We start from the raw sequence: 17,170 nt of genomic DNA, 5'->3' as shown, positions 1-17,170 counted from the left end.
GACAGCCTTCTCAGCCTCTACTCCTATATGTAACTGTCAACTCAGGCCCTGAAATGTGATTTGAAACTTAAGCAGGCAGAACAGCTCTGGGCACACGAGCCGGCCAGAGCGCATCCCGGCCAATTGCCGCGGAGAGAGCGGCGCTACGCTCTCGCTCGCTCGCTCGGTATTTCATAAATTAAATAAGATTTTTTTTTCTTTTTTAAAGCAAGCCTTAGCACCGACCTGATAATTATTTCTTTAGCGCAGGGGCCGTTTGGCTCGGCCCATTCGAACTGTGGCACCAAATTCCGTGCTGAGCAGTGATTACAGCACCCGTAGGCAGTCACGCATATGTTTATGGAAATTATTATTATTAAACTGCATGTTGCTTATATGACCGGTTAAATTTCTGTATTATTATTTTTATAGCGCTACCACCCCCCTCCCTCCAATACTGCCCCCCCCCCCTCCCCAAACCAAACCTTTGTATCGGTCTTCGTCTGGCAAACCAGAGGCACCTCGCTACGGGGCGCTCTCCTCACGCGCAGGATGATAACACTCACACCAGCTCCAACTTGCATCGCCCTCTCCTTTACATAATAATGACGGTGACGGCACTGTAATGAATACGCTATATTCAGTCTGCGGATTTCCACATTATCTGAGAATTCTTGCATGTACTTGCCTCCGAGAAGAGATTTGGAGGGTTTGGTCGCGTGCTGGCTGACGGTGGGAGGGGAACGCAGAATGGGGTTTTTTTTAAGTATTCAGGATTCGTGCGTAAAATGTGAAGAAACCTCTATGAATGCACCGTGTGAAGTATCAAAGCCTTAGAGCCAGGTACATGCACAGTCTATCTAAGACGACATGTAGAGCAGTGATGAGTCTTTCTTCTGGTCGGTGGGGGTGCATACATCCCTATCCATGAGATGCTCTGAGTCCCCCAACAAGAACCCCGAACTATCGTCAATGATCGCATGTGTATGGTTGTCATTCAGTTTCTCTGCTTGTGTTCAAAGCAGCACTTTGGTTAATACTGGATGGATATGTGTTTGCAGAGAGCGCTTTAACACATACACACACACAGCCTTAACAGACCGTTGGGGCAAGTGCTGTTAGCGAGCACCTATGAAGGCCGGCACGGTACTCGAGGGGGTGGGTGGCCAGCACTACTGCCGACCGCCTTTGTCTCCCTAGTGGCAACGTTTTTACATATCCCACTAGCTACTCATTTTAGGCTGAGTCGACCTAAGGGAGGCCCAGGACCGGTTCAGATAATTGTCACTGGTGTCGGCTGTGAGCGGAAATCGAACTCGGGTCACCGGTTTGTAGCGCAGCGCGCTAACCGCTACACCAACGCTCCCCATAAAAAAACACACACACACACACAGAGGCAAGGGGGGGGGGGATTATGCAGGCATCAAGTCGGGGTGTGTCTGCCTTAACAGAGACTGCAGGAAGTTCAGTTTCCATGCGTGTAGACCAAAGCGCTATTCCCCAAACAGGACAGTAATGTTATGTAACGTATACAGTTGAGTTATTTTGGAAAGGCTGGGATTTGCAGTCACCGTTGGCCTGTGGGGTGCAGCTTGCAAAAGCATTGCTCTTTTCCTTGCTGCTGCTGCTTCTCTTGCGATGCTCTTCGGGGGGTTATTGCCGATCGTATGCTTTACAGCCAACGTTGAGTCTTTGATGTGCGTGGCCTGCTCGATGTGCACGCGCACACCCTGAGCCTGAGTTCGATTCCCGACGGGTGGCTAAACATCAGTGACGGAGTGATATCTCAACCTGTCCTCTATAGCCCAAAAGCCCCCCCCCCCTCTCTCCCTCCCTCGTTACACCCCCCCTCTCCTCCCCCCCCCCCCCCCGACTTTTCACCAACCCACACTGACAATCAAATCTGTTCACGACGAGAAAAACCCAGCATTACAGAATAGTGCAGGCTGGAAAATCATCGGGTTCAAGGAAGCAAAAAAAAAGTGTACAGCTTCTGTGCAATTTTTGTTGCAAAAACAATCAACATTTCTTGAAGAAGTGCAATGTGGCTCTGTTGCCTTAGATCATCGTCAAAATGTGCCCATTTACACATTTCTGTGCGGTGTTTGAAACTTGTAAATTTTCAGCCTGCACTATGAACGCCGTTTTATCTTCAATTACAGATGTGATTATTCTTGGCATTATCCAAGCTAATCGGTCCCGTAGTGTGGATGTTGAAGACTCCATATACAATTCATAGCTCCCAGAGGCAGGCTGTGCAGCCGTGAGTTTTGGTTGACTCTGCTGTGATAATGAGTCCCAAATGAAGATGAAACCGGTCCAAATTTATCCATCACTGCATCACTGCCGTTGTCACCCGATCACTTTTGCTCAAGTGTATTTCAATGGTGATCTAAGCTAAGAGAATCACAGTGCACTTCTTTAGGAAATTCTGGCTTTTTTTGGTTGCATATGCACAGAGGCTGTATTCTTTTTTTTACATATTTCCGTCTGTTGTTTTGAAATCACACTGACCAGCGTGGTGAAGTGCGGTCCAGCAACACTCACGACCGAGAGGGATTGGAGATGTCTTCATCCAACAGTGGATAGTACAGTCACATTACATTGTGCACAACACAAATGTGGTTTGCAGAGACACAGCTGAGATGAGACGACCCTAATGATGGACCTTATACATCCTGGCGTGTCCACCCCGACTGATTGAAGCTGTGCACTGTATCCTATGGTGATGGTAATGCACAGTGGCACACATTCATAGACACACACACACAATGCTCTGTCAAGTCTATTTTCTCACTATAAGTAGCCGACAGAAACATTGAGATGACTCGTTTAAACCGAGGTAGATCTGGAAGCAAATAGCAAAGGGAAATGTAAGAATTGTCATGTACACGGGCATACACTCTTACACGTGCGTGTTAGCTTGTGTACACGGGCATACACTCTTACACGTGCGTGTTAGCTTGTGTACACGGGCATACACTCTAACACGTGCGTGTTAGCTTGTGTACACGGGCATACACTCTTACACGTGCGTGTTAGCTTGTGTACACGGGCATACACTCTTACACGTGCGTGTTAGCTTGTGTACACGGGCATACACTCTTACACGTGCGTGTTAGCTTGTGTGCACGGGCATACACTCTTACACGTGCGTGTTAGCTTGTGTACACGGGCATACACTCTTACACGTGCGTGTTAGCTTGTGTGCACGGGCATACACTCTTACACGTGCGTGTTAGCTTGTGTACACGGGACACGTGTGTAGATTTAAGTCTGCGGCCATTAAATACACACTTATGCTAAATGCATATAAACACATATTTTGAAATATTAAAGCACGAATACATATTAATGCGGACACAAATTATACTGTATAAGGCACTTGTCTAAACATATCCTCACTGTATGAGCAAATTGCCAAGCTCGTCTGAGCTGCTTTTCTTTAAAACGTAACAGTTTAATTACAACAGGCACACATTCTTGATTTTACGTATTTAGCCGAGCTACGTCTCAAATACACAGATGCACAGAGTTTAGAGAGGTTTTCGCTACGTTGGGCATCGCCGTTACATAATTTAAAAAAAATACAAAAATGTGAGCCGTCATAATTAATATGGGCTCAACAACAACTCCAGCCATTCACACACACACGCAACTCCACACGAGGCCGTCCGCAAACATGAAGGGAATCATTCCATCTCCTCTACTTCTACATGCCATACGACCTAACCAACCATCGTTCTGCTGACCTTAACTACCCTATTGTACGACCAACCTCATGCCGTCCTTCCTGCACCTCCAACCCCCACCCCGTCCCTTAACCGAACTCCAACATTCATACCCTGCCAGCCTCCCCCACAGTCCTCCACCACCACCACAACGTCCCGGGATCCATCTCCACTGCTACCTGCACACCTGGGAGTGCCGACCGACCGGCGCGCGGGCGGGCTGCCCCACCAACCCCATGGCCCCCTCCTCTTCCTCAACCTTCAACCCACGGCGACATCCCCAAATCGAACCCCAACATGAATACCATCCCAGCCAAGGCAGGAAACCAGCTTGCCCTGGCCGGGCAGCCTCCCCCTGCCCCCACCATCCCTGGGCTTGTACCTCGACTGCTGCTTGGGCACCTGGGTCGGCGCGCTGGCTGCGAGGGCAGAGGAGGTCGATCGCCGCTCTCGATCGCCGGGGCAGCCGCGGCTGCGACGGGAGGGTGGTGCGCGGGCATCTGCGGTGGCAGAGAGGGCAGCGGGGGCGGCGCTGGAGCCTGCGGCGCCGTGGTGTGGTTGGCGTTGGCCGTGGACAGCAGCAGCGATTGATGCGCGCTCTCCATCATGATGATGATGATGGTAGATGATGATGCTGCTGCTGGTGGTGTTGATACTGCTGCTTCTGATCGAGGTGGTTGCGGTAAAGCAGTTGCTTGTTTGCTTTCAACACCGCCGGTGGTGTTGTTGTTGTTGTTTTCTCAAACGATAAAGATGGAAGTTCCTTTTTTGCGCTCGCCGGGGCGAGACGTGGCTGGGAGCACGCCGATCGTGAAGGCGGCGCGCGCGCGCGTGCGTTGCGCGTGTGTAGATAGCGAGCGCGCGCGTGCGTGTGTGTGTCTGTGTGCGTCTGTGTGTCCGTTGTGTGTTTCGAGCGTCGTGTGCTCTCCTCGCCGTCGCCGCTGTCTATGAATGCAACGACGCACAGAGGCGCTCGTGCATTCGATCCCCCGAGAGCGTAGCGGACGAATGCAAAGCACAGACCCCCCCCCCCCCCGTTTCTTCCCGACGCGCGCGTTCAACTTCCACGCTCCGCTGTCGATGCGGGGGGTTTATTTAACCGGTTACTTATTTTATTGCCTGATACTTTTTTTCTCTCTCTCTGCTCTCGCTCTATTGTACATCTGCTATAACGGTAACCGTTGAGTCGTCGGGTGATTATTGAGAGTAGAGTACAATCGTTGTATTCGACTGTAGCACGTTGCGTAAATCCGAATTAGTTTTTTTGCCGTGCGCGTTCGCAGTCAATTTGTGCGTCGTTTGCCTCGTTTGTTCTCTTTTTTTTCTGCAAAAGGCTACGCGAGACCTTTAACCGAATTACGCAAAGCGCGCGAAGTGCCTCCTGTATCCGTTTATATATACACACACACACACGTGCGCGCGCTATAGTAGACACACGGCGCGCGCACACACACACGCACGCACGTGCGTGTACACCACACACACAATGTAGGAGGAGGATGCGCGCTCCGCCGTCTCTGAAGTGGGTTGGCGCGCAGGAGATCGGTCCCGGTGTGCGCCGTGCGAACTGCGGCTCGGCAGCTTCACGGGGGCCCGAATCCGTGCGTCACATGCGGTGTGCCCGGCTCACGCAGAGGGGTAGCACTCGCGTCTGACAATCCCTCCCTCCCACTCCACTCTCCTCCTCTCTCTCTCTCTCCCACTATGCACGAGCTCGTTCTCTCCCTCCACACCGCTCTCTCTCCTCTCTCTCTCTCTTCCTCTCGCGATTCGAACTCAACCTCACATCCACCCCAGCTCTCGACACCTCCCGTCCCCTCCTTCTATGTCCGTCCCTCCACCTTGATCTGCTAAGTTTCAAAATTCAAGTTTCTTTCAAGCGCTCTTGGGCACACCAAAAAAATATATATATAATAGATCACAGTATAATGCGGTGTCATTTGAGGAGCAAGCAGTTCGCTGGGATTCATGATCAGCTTGGTGCGGGAGAACTTAATGTTTGTGTGGGTCTTTGATAAGTCCTTCAGTCTCAACATTCACGAAACTAATATGAGTGACAGCCTTAATTTAGGAGCTTTCGTGACTGCAGGAATTATTCTTTGGTTCTTTTCGGTTAAGTCACGTCTAAAAATAAAAATAAAATAATAAATTAAAATAACATATTACGACGTTTCGTGCCGATGTGTGTCCTCTCTCTGTGTGCCGTTGTGATGTCTGTCTGCTTGTATGTCTGTCTATAGTTTTCTAGTTAGATTTTTGTTGCTATTTCTTTTATACCTGATGCTGATTGCTTGTGTTGCAATCGAAACGTCGTAATATGTTATTTTAATTTATTATTTTATTTTTATTTTTAGACGTGACTTAACCGAAAAGAACCAAAGAATGAGTGACAGCATCGGGTCTTTTTTACAGCAGGCGAGAGCCCGTTAAGATGCATCGTAGCTTTTGTCAGGCGTATCAGTATACTGCTTTTTAGAAGACCTTTTTGCCCATCACAATCCAAGTTCACGGTTTCCAGTTTTGACGTACAAATACGTAATTAACTAAGTACGCGAGCCCGTTGATGTTAATTGTCATTTGCAAGGGATGCCTAGGAAAGGTTATTGCACAAGATTATTATGTTTTCTTTACAGAGGGAGCATTTATATGGGGAAGTAGCGTTCGCTACTTCCCCATACAAATTCCCGGCTACGGCTAACATCAACGGCGAATTATATCCGAACTGGTCCCGTACCCTCTCTCAGCCTTCACCAACAAGCACTTATCAGCAAGGCGAAGCAGCGTCAACCAATTCCGCCTCGATTGTCATGGCATAGAAGAAGCCTTCCAACCAGCAGTGGCTGATCAAAGGACTACATATTATGAATTTGCTAGGAGATCAATTATGCCAGAGTGAATAATTTGTCATTTTTTCATAGTCATTATAAAGCACTGGCAATAAACAACAACAATAATGACATCCATGCAAATTGGCACAATGACCAACATACTGTCCACTTAGTCTATGCAGCCATCGCACGCCAGGTACACAAAGTATTTACTGCCCTGCTGCGAGCGGCCAATGACCTCTCCTCATTTTCTCACCATGATTCCATATCTCCACTTATTCTACTTATCGTCGGTTTTTACCTTTGACACCATCGATCAACAGTTATCCTCCGTATTGTCCAACGCCGAATCCGAGTCTCTTAGCACACCCTCATCCTGGTTCCACTCACCTATTTGCTCGTGTTTCTCGGCAAGGTCAATCGTCCACTGACTCTCTTGGCTCGATATCCCTCAAGGCTGGATATCTGTCCTTTATCTCTCTCCTCTCTTGCAAAAGTATGTTTGGCTCCAAAATTGATCAGCATCTTCATGCTGACGGCACCTAACTTTTGATCTCCTTTAGTCTTTGAACCCGCTATCCTCAACCCCAGGGAGACCTTCGTGTTTTCTAAACTCTGTAAGACCTCCTTACCTTCATCTAAGGAACACATTCTACATTTATTAATTCTCTGGATCCTCTGGCTACAGCAGCCCTCATTCATTCATTCATAACCATCTGGCTCTACGGCTGCCGTTCCTTCCTTTTCATCATTCACAGCTCGCACTGAAGACCACGTCATCTCAATTCTCAGAACCCTCAACTGCTGCTTTCCAAGCTACCCATAGATGCTCTACAGTCTACACGATGGCTGTTGTTTTTTTAAAGATCCCCCTAGGCTTCTCCTCTTCCTACCTCTCTGACCTCTTCATTACCCAATCCCGTACACGGCCTACTGCAGAAAATATTTCTCCCTTCGATCTGTGCATCGTTGGAATGTCATCAGAATGGATTTAAATTTTAATTGCCACACTGCAGTTTTTCCCCCATACTTTGCAGTCAAACCCAAGTACCCAGAACTTCCCTGTCATCATTTTATGGCTAATTCCTCACCTGTCTTGCTATAATCCTTGTCATCAGACATAGTCAATACACTGCTGGATGAAAGTCTCCCCAAGCCATCATTATCTCTCGTGGTTTCACGATGCAACAATCCAGTAAGCATCTGCACCTGAGTTGATTTCATACTTAATTATATTTCCATGGTGGACATATATATGAATGTATGTTGAACTTCTTTCGCACCTTACATAATCAACCGTGCTATACGGACATACGGGGGAAGGATAACAAACTAAACGCAAAAAACAGTTATAAAGAAATGAGTTTTCAATGTAGATTTAAAAGTGCGTAGCTCCAGTGGCTTCCTAATATCGGAAAGGAAGAGCGTTCCAGACGGCCGCAGACGCGCATCTGAAAGCGCGCTACGCGGTGGCCGTCTTTGTTTCGATGGCGAGCCAAAATAATCCGCTGCGAGGATGACCGGAGTTCGCGTCACGGTTTATGCTCATTGACGAGATCAGCGAGGTATTGTGGTTCATTTGTGGCAAGCGCTTTGTGGCAGGCACTTTGTGTGTAGTGAGCGCGACCTTTTCACGTGCTCTCGGGCAGGTTTGTCTCCTTTGGCGCCTCTCCATCATTAGTTTCGACCACCAGCCATAATCTCTTCTCGTGACGTGTCCTCCCCCAATCTCAAAAATTACTTATTTAACTTGTGCGTCTTCTCGTTTCCATGTATTCTTCTTCTTCCTCTCGGTGCAATTCCAAGCATGCACCTCTCCACGATTCTTTGTTTACTTTTCAGCTTCTGCTTCATTTCCGTTTTTACACTGTCTGTGTTTCTAATCCATTTATCACAGCAGGGAATATACACTAAGAACGTTCTTAGTCAGTGTGTGCATGGCAGTAAGTGAAGTAGCAGATGACGTATGGTGGGATGCATTGTGGGTACTCAAACTCTCCTAACCGATCTGATCAGCATTGTCGAAGTATCCGTGCAAATACTCCTGCACGGCGCTCACGTTGTGTTGTGAGCAATATGCACGTGGATGATCCACTTGATGAAATATTACAAATTGCAAAATCTATTTAGGGGTGTCCTTGCTCATGGATGTGGAGCACAAAAAATGAAAGTCAAGGGAGTGCGGATATTAACAGTCAAATGCAATCTGCGGAGCATCAGCAGCTAACTTCATTTTATTAGCAGCGTTTCTTGCCCTTGCACAATTTGTGGCTATGAGTGTGGATTAATTTTATCTCCTGAAATGTTGTAAATCATTCTATTAGGTTTTTCGTGAAAAAAAAACACATGGCACACCGAGCACTATTGCTTTGTCATATCTTGCCAGAGCAAGTGTTTACTCGTTTTATTACGTCACTCAAGTGCTCGTTTTTTTTGTCCTTAACAACAATAAAGCAATGTGATGGCTCAAAAAAGTGAAGAATAAAAAATGTAAATTCACAACGTCCACAAAAATTCAAGAAGCAACTTGGACGCAACTCGGACACTGACCGAAGCACCTAAAACCATGGAAATTGAGCGATGCGATCAAATCAGGTGACAAATGATTATCACGGCTTGCTTGGGGAGGTTTTCATCCATCATCATCATCATCAGATTATGGCTGATGATGGTGATTACAAAAGTAATGGATAGTGGATTTCAATGATTGTACCGACATTTGTAACAAAAACAAAGCGTGCCATACATTCTGTCCACAACATTGACCGAGATTCAACATCTCACGACGTTCGCTTTGCCATAAACATTGTTATCGTCAGCGGCCTGGACGCGTGAATGTGCCCACCACCTGCGCCGAGTCACACACGCACGGGGGAGCTCATCTCGTGCGCGTGCCAGAGGTGGGACAAAGTCATTGTTATGCAAGTCCAAGTCGAGTCGCAAGTCATCAAATTCATGACTCGAGTCTGACTCGAGTCCAAGTCACATGACTCGAGTCCACATCTCATAGGTGGGACAAAGTCATTGTTATGCAAGTCCAAGTCGAGTCGCAAGTCATCAAATTCATGACTCGAGTCTGACTCGAGTCCAAGTCACATGACTCGAGTCCACATCTCATAGGTGGGACAAAGTCATTGTTATGCAAGTCCAAGTCGAGTCGCAAGTCATCAAATTCGTGACTCGAGTCTGACTCGAGTCCAAGTCACATGACTCGAGTCCACACCTCATAGGTGGGACAAAGTCATTGTTATGCAAGTCCAAGTCGAGTCGCAAGTCATCAAATTCATGACTCGAGTCTGACTCGAGTCCAAGTCACATGACTCGAGTCCACATCTCATAGGTGGGACAAAGTCATTGTTATGCAAGTCCAAGTCGAGTCGCAAGTCATCAAATTCATGACTCGAGTCTGACTCGAGTCCAAGTCACATGACTCGAGTCCACATCTCATAGGTGGGACAAAGTCATTGTTATGCAAGTCCAAGTCGAGTCGCAAGTCATCAAATTCATGACTCGAGTCTGACTCGAGTCCAAGTCACATGACTCGAGTCCACATCTCATAGGTGGGACAAAGTCATTGTTATGCAAGTCCAAGTCGAGTCGCAAGTCATCAAATTCATGACTCGAGTCTGACTCGAGTCCAAGTCACATGACTCGAGTCCACATCTCATAGGTGGGACAAAGTCATTGTTATGCAAGTCCAAGTCGAGTCGCAAGTCATCAAATTCATGACTCGAGTCTGACTCGAGTCCAAGTCACATGACTCGAGTCCACATCTCATAGGTGGGACAAAGTCATTGTTATGCAAGTCCAAGTCGAGTCGCAAGTCATCAAATTCATGACTCGAGTCTGACTCGAGTCCAAGTCACATGACTCGAGTCCACACCTCGTGCGCGTGCCTCTCCGCACTTTGCTTGCCATCGGCGCCAGTGTAATTGTGCGCGGCAGCTGATGTGCTTGCGCAGCGTTCTTCACTCATTCTCAGAAGGGTGGGCCACTTTCGCCGACAAGACATCGGCGTGTTGAGGGCCGCCACACATTTGAAACCATTGGGGTTTGACATCACGATGATGGGGGGGATGGGGGGGTGTTTTCAGTGGCCCGCGGGCCTTGCAAATGAAGAACACTGTGCTTGGGATATGAGACTAGTGGACTTCTTTACCCCTCCACCCACCTCAAGCTAATTATATCGACATACCGAATATTAAAACAAAAATAAATTGATTTAACTTCAGAGAAACCTATCGATTTTCCATTTTATTCGGCGCGTTTCAGTAAATAAAAAACACGGCTGAAACAATTAAACAAAAGCAAAGAAAAAAAACCCCCACGAGCGTATATCTCAGCTGATTATAAATAAAGTTGTCATCCCCCCCCCACCCACCACCACCACCACCCCTAAAAATGTAATTTAACACCGATGCTCAAACGTGTAAGTGAATAAAGAGATTGAATAATTTAAGCGACCGAGACGAATAGTTAATAGACGCGGCCGTTGTTCCCTTGCGTGGCCTGTCATCCTCAACCCTTGCCAGACAACGTGCGCTCCCTCGCTCGCTCTCTCTCTCTCTCTCCCCTCCGGTCTGCGGCCACAGCCAGTGGTGAAGGTAAACTGGGCTCAGGGCAGCTTAAGTGCGGGACAGCACACCGCTCGACACGTGACAGCTCGCCCGCTAGTCCCCCCCCTCCTCCCCTCCACCCTGCACATGGCCTGCAGCGTGCCGACCGAATTTATCATAATACGAGTTCACAACTCGCGAATGCTTCCAAACACACCCCCCCAACCCCCAAAACACCCCCGACCGCCCCAACATGCCTTGCTAGGACCGACCCCTCTCAATTAAACACAGGACTAATAGGGGGTGTGCGACAGTGCCATCTACTTACAGCTCAGCATTTTCTTGGGGAGCTTTTGATTGATTAGGTTAAAGGGTTTGTTTTTGTGTGTGGGGTGTGTGTGTGTGTGCCTCTAGCAGTGGAGAGCGATGGAGTAGCGGTTAGCGCGCTGCGCTACGAACCTGCTGAGCCGAGTTCGATTCCCGCTCAGGGCCAACACCAGTGACGATTATCTGAAACGGTCCTGGGCCTCCCCTAGGTCGACTCAGCCTTAAATTAGTACCTGGTGCGATGTATAAACATCGCCACTGCGGAGAAAAAGGCGGCCGGGCGTGGTGCTGGCCACCCACCCCCTCGTGTGCCTTGCCGGCCTTCATAGGTTGCTACCTAACAGCACTTGTCCCAACAGTCCGTTCAGGTTGTATGGGGGGCATCTGTGTCTCTAAAACAAAGGAGACAGCGTTTCATCATGCAGCACCGTTGAGGAGGCGAAACGAGAAAATAAAGAGGCATTTCCATACCCGTGGGGCAAAATCGCGATGATTTCAAATGACCAAAATGCGAGCCGTATGCTTCTTCGAACGTGATATTAACAGTCAAATTGGGAAGATGCTTGGGATCTATACACTGTAGGGAATTTGTACAATCTCTGAATAGTCTCCACCCCCACCCCCCACCGCACTATTCTTCTCTCCTCTCTCTCCCATAGCAGACTTGCACACAGCGCAACCAATTCCCATCTCTCGAAACCTCAACACGCACTCCTCAACACCAACATCTGGCGGCGCCAAAATTAACGCGCCGCTCAAAATAATACCTGCTCTTGAATTATCATTGAAGTTTCATCAATTCAAACATGTTTATTATCGCTAAGTGGAGTTTAGGGAAAACGCTTGCAAGTTTTTTCTTTTTTAAGCAAAATTAAATGGCCTTGCCAGAGTAAAATTATATTTTTTCGCATAATACCAAAAAATTAGGCAAGCGAGCAGTTGGGTCCAATTATATATATATTTTTAATGCCGAGATGAGTACCATGCTGGGGAATTTATCCCAAGCTTGTCAAGGTGCATTTTAATGAAATATTCATTTGGGTATGGTTTTATATCCTCTATAAACTTCATTTGCGTCTTGCGCTAAAGCAGCGTATGAGACTAAAGTAATAAAACGTGGAGATATTCCCGTTCGATTTTATTTTTTCCCCACAACAATCGCTTCACCTGCACCACGCTAAAATCAAGATGAACGGGATGAAATTAAGGTCACCCAAATGCTGTTTGCTCACTCACACACACACGTTCAAGTAGCCGAGAAGCGTCGTTGTTAGAGGGTGGATAGCGGGCGGTGTACATCCACCGTTGATAACGAGCTAATGGTGACAGCTGGCTGCAAAGAGAGGCAGGGAGATTGGGAATACAGTCCTTTATTCACCTCGGTCCACGATAACATTGTAAAGGTGCAGCCCTGCAATATCTCGTTCAATCCCCTGCTAGCAAAAAAAGATGCCTCCTGTCGACGGAGCTCTCGATAGCCTCTCAGGAGGAGGTGAATTTGGCCATGCCATCTTGGACGAGGTGGAGGACACCCACACTAACCCACCATACGCGATCTGACAATCAACTATCCGCGGTGTGCCCGTTCATACTGCTTGGTGGACAGAGGCAGGCGGGGGCAAGGCGATTAAAAACAAATTGCCCCATTATCTGTTTCAACCCTCGCACCGGGAGACCGACCCGGTGACCCCTGGATTGCGAGTCAAGCGTACTGACCATTACTCCACGACAACACCCCTTCGTTTCATGCAATGGAACACAGAAGGTACATATGCACAATTTAAATGTTTTTCTTAAACAAATGTTTAATCGACTGTATATTCTGACAACTATCGCATCAGTTTCAAACTTGTCTCCATGGTGCCACCTTTCTCGAAAAAAAAACTACCAGCCAACGACGAAACCCTGCCATGCATGTATGTATTGAATGTTGAACTTCTTTCGCATCGTACGTAGCCAACCGTGCTAGTCATGTGAATCATACAGACAAGGCCAAAGTTAAAGCTAAGTTTGGAGATGATGGTGGAACACAGTGCAGTTCAGTAATACAAGTCAGAGTAAATACAATGTTATATATAAAGCAAATGTTGTAAACTCAATCAATACAACAGTTGAAGAACTAAAAGTGGATATACATTAGGCTGTAAATATCAATCAATACATCAATGTTCTTGTTATAACTGTGTGAGAGTCGATTCAGAAACAGTGTGTAGGATATCTACATTGGCAAAAGACACTTTTCCGTCGATTCTTCGTATAAAAATTGACAAACTAGCAAAATAAAATTAATTATTGGCATGTCCAGATATTGCCTCTCAAGTATAAATGTACAATAGACCCATCTATTGCTTTTCAAATAGCAACCGGGTTACTGTCATGTCATCAGCATAAGCCATGGTTTATCCACTGCTGGATAAAGCCTCCCCATACCATCGCCATCCCTCACAATAATGCAGTTCCACGATCCATTTCAGTCCTGCACATGAACTCATCTCATTGCTCCATCTCTGTGATGGTCGTGATCTGTATTATTTCCCTTGGCTGTCATTCTGTCACCAGTCTCTTCCATCAGCCTTCCTTTCAATTGAGAAAACAAACACAGAGTTGAATATATAGTTTAAGCATTAACATTATCACATCCCTGTATGGCCAGGCGAATCTAATAGATGGAATTATTACAAATGAAGTTGGCGTTTAGAATAAGGTTGATATTTTGGCACGACCTTTTTCTTTGAGTTCTGTCCCATTTTCAAATCACCCCATACGCGTGTCTTTGTGCGTTTCCAAGTCGGAAATATCGTAATACTGCATCTGAAAGAATGGGAAAAAATAGATTTAATTAAGTAATCACAATAATGAAAACTGCAACCTGCTTAATTTTGCTCATAACAGGCGAAAAGAGCAAGTGACAACGCAAACACAACACCTGAGCATTCACATTTAATTACTTAGTGCTCAGAGAATTGTTACCGTGATCCCACAGCGTCACAGAGCTTCAGGGCTTTACCGGGTTTGCTGGAAGAATTATGGCTCAGGACGTGGCAACTATTGTTCCTGTCGCGTGCATTCGCTTTCTTGTTTCAACGTGTTTCATTTCCATTGCTCATTGCGGTTGCTTCCACGAGACAGCGTTAGAAACGTCCTTATTTTCTGGTGGCGGAGTGCCGTGAGCGTTTTTGCCCAGGAGAAGTCGGCACGTTCGCCGTACATTCAATCGTAAAAGACTCGCTGCCAATGTTAAATAGCAAATGTTTCTAAAATAATAACCGTGAAGACAAAAACATGGATCACATTGGGTGACATACACTGATGAAAAATGTTCTTCTTTATGGCAGTGGGATGTTAGTTTTCATTATCAAGATCAGTTTGGCAAAAGGACTCCTCATCCACCTCTTTATGCCATCATTCATATCCCAGTTTAACACGTAGCAGGCTTTCGCGACCAATATTATTCATAATCAACGTTTTTGGGTTTAGATCGCGTTATTTATAAATGTGTCGTAACCCGACACGGCCAATCAGTAAAAAAGTGTCACGTTGACAAAAGACAAATAGTTCACTGTGGTTTCACGCTTCAACACACCGGTGGGCTAAAGCAGTGAACTATTTGTCTTTTGTCAACGTGACACTTTTTTACTGATTGGCCGTGTCGGGTGGTGGATGGTTACGACACATTTATAAATAACGCGATCTAAACCCAAAAACGTTGATTATGAATATCCCAGTTTGCCTACAATAACTGCCCTTACTACACACACTGTTGTGTTTTACAGTTGTGCCCCACCAACAGTTGTCTTCGGTTGTTTAGTAAACCTGTTTCATAACTGTTATTTTTCTCAAATGTACCATGATCCTCATTTCGCAACCTTCTTTATTAAGTTCTATCTATCTATGATTTCATAGCGTTCCTTTCCATTGGTTGATAAAATAGCGCCTTTATCAAAGTTGCAATGGTGAATATTTTTGCCATTTATACTTCTGCCTTCATTTCCTCGAATCATTGCGTTCTGGCCGAAACGTCGTGAGAATATTTATTATGTTTTATATTTATTATTTTATTATTTCCCTTCTACGTAACTTTACCGAAAGAACCAATAATATAAACATTATCCTATTATTTTTTTACATTGAAATATGCATTGTATTAAAATGTTTGTCCAAGAACAGCGCCATTGCCTGAGCCTTGAGGCCCTCTTAATTTTTATGAGTTGTGCATATTGTAGTTTATTTACAATGTGCCTGCTTTATTTTGTTATTTTTGTGTGCTGTATTTTACATTTATTGTAATTTTCTTGTCATTTCAGGTAAAAGTATTTTTTTATTATAAATCAGGAAAATGCAGCGTAGCACCCCACATACTTTGAAACAAGATTTCACTCTTTATTTTCATTATTTCCTTTATGCAATCTTAGAGTGAACAATTATAGTTAAGGTGCAACCCTGCAGTTACTTTCGCATGCCACTAATGACAGAAATATCCCTCTGGAACATATTTTAACCTCCTCTTCCATGCCGGCCAGACCGTCTTGAAAGGGGCGAGAAAACATTTCCACGACTCAACTGTCACTCCTGGAGATCGAACCGGTAACCTCTGGATTGCAAGTCCCGTGTACTAACAAATTCACGACGGCACCACCTCTGATCTTAGAGTAGCTATTCCATTTTTGTAATCGGGTTTTATTCCAAATGTTTTATTTCGACCTTGGTTTTTGAGAGCTTAGATGGCTCAATCAAAAGCCTTTTCAGTCTACTAAGGCTAGGAATAATGGTATTTGATAGCTAGTCATTAGTGCTTTCCACAATCTGACGGATAGAATGTATGTGGTTGATTGTCGAGAAAACTTCTGAAAACTCGGCTTGCTCGTGTGGATGGTTGATTTCTAAATATTCTGTTCCTGATGATGTTCGTAAACAATTTACATGTGATGTGAGCCTCATGGGCCTGTAATTCTTCAAGTTAGTTGTATTGCCCAATTGTTAGAGATGAATGGCAGAAGAAAATGTTCATGATTAAGATATTTAATTTCTGTATGAACATTTAGTAAAGAGGTCCACTCATTTTGTTCCAACATTTGGTTCTGCTTCTTTGATGATGTCCACAGGTATTCCATCTGGTCCAGGGAGATGTACATTTTTCATAACGTGAAGAGCAGTGTTTACTTCTTCAAGTGTGACCCCTGGAAATCCTCCCTCTTCATGTAAAAAAATTGTTTGATATTATATGAATATAATATATAGTTTATACACATTTAACATATCGGTGGGTGGAGCAGTGGCGCAGTGGTTAAAGCACTGTGATATGAACCTGGAAACAAGAGTTTTAATCCTTGCCACGGCCAACCTCGGTGCTGAGTGATATGTGAAGTGGCCCTGGGCAGCTCATCCCCCAATTCATCAAGTCACACCGACCAGCTTGGTGAAGTATGCACAAGATCGACATGGCACGGAAAGGCCTTGATCCAGCAGTGCCTTTACACGTGGCTGTAAGTAGCATGGCTGTACAGGCGTGTCTACGCTTGAACGAGCCTTCTTTCTACGAGAATTCGCTCGAAACGAACAATTTGAATTAAGACCAATTTGTTCGCAAAACGAGTAAAATGTTCGCGAGCGGAGGACCGATCGATTGCAATGCGTTCCGGGGAGGTTGGTGGGGGGGCCACACCACGGGCTCGTAGCTGTTTGTTCATCAGCGGTGCTGTGCCGCGTGCGTGCGCGCGCGCGCGCGCGTGTGATTCGCCGTATCGGGGGG

The sequence above is a fragment of the Lampetra planeri genome, chromosome 3, assembly GCF_965212315.1.
Source record: "Lampetra planeri chromosome 3, kcLamPlan1.2.h2, whole genome shotgun sequence".
NCBI classification, from domain to species: domain Eukaryota; kingdom Metazoa; phylum Chordata; class Hyperoartia; order Petromyzontiformes; family Petromyzontidae; genus Lampetra; species Lampetra planeri.
This window is presented reverse-complemented; position numbering follows the sequence as displayed.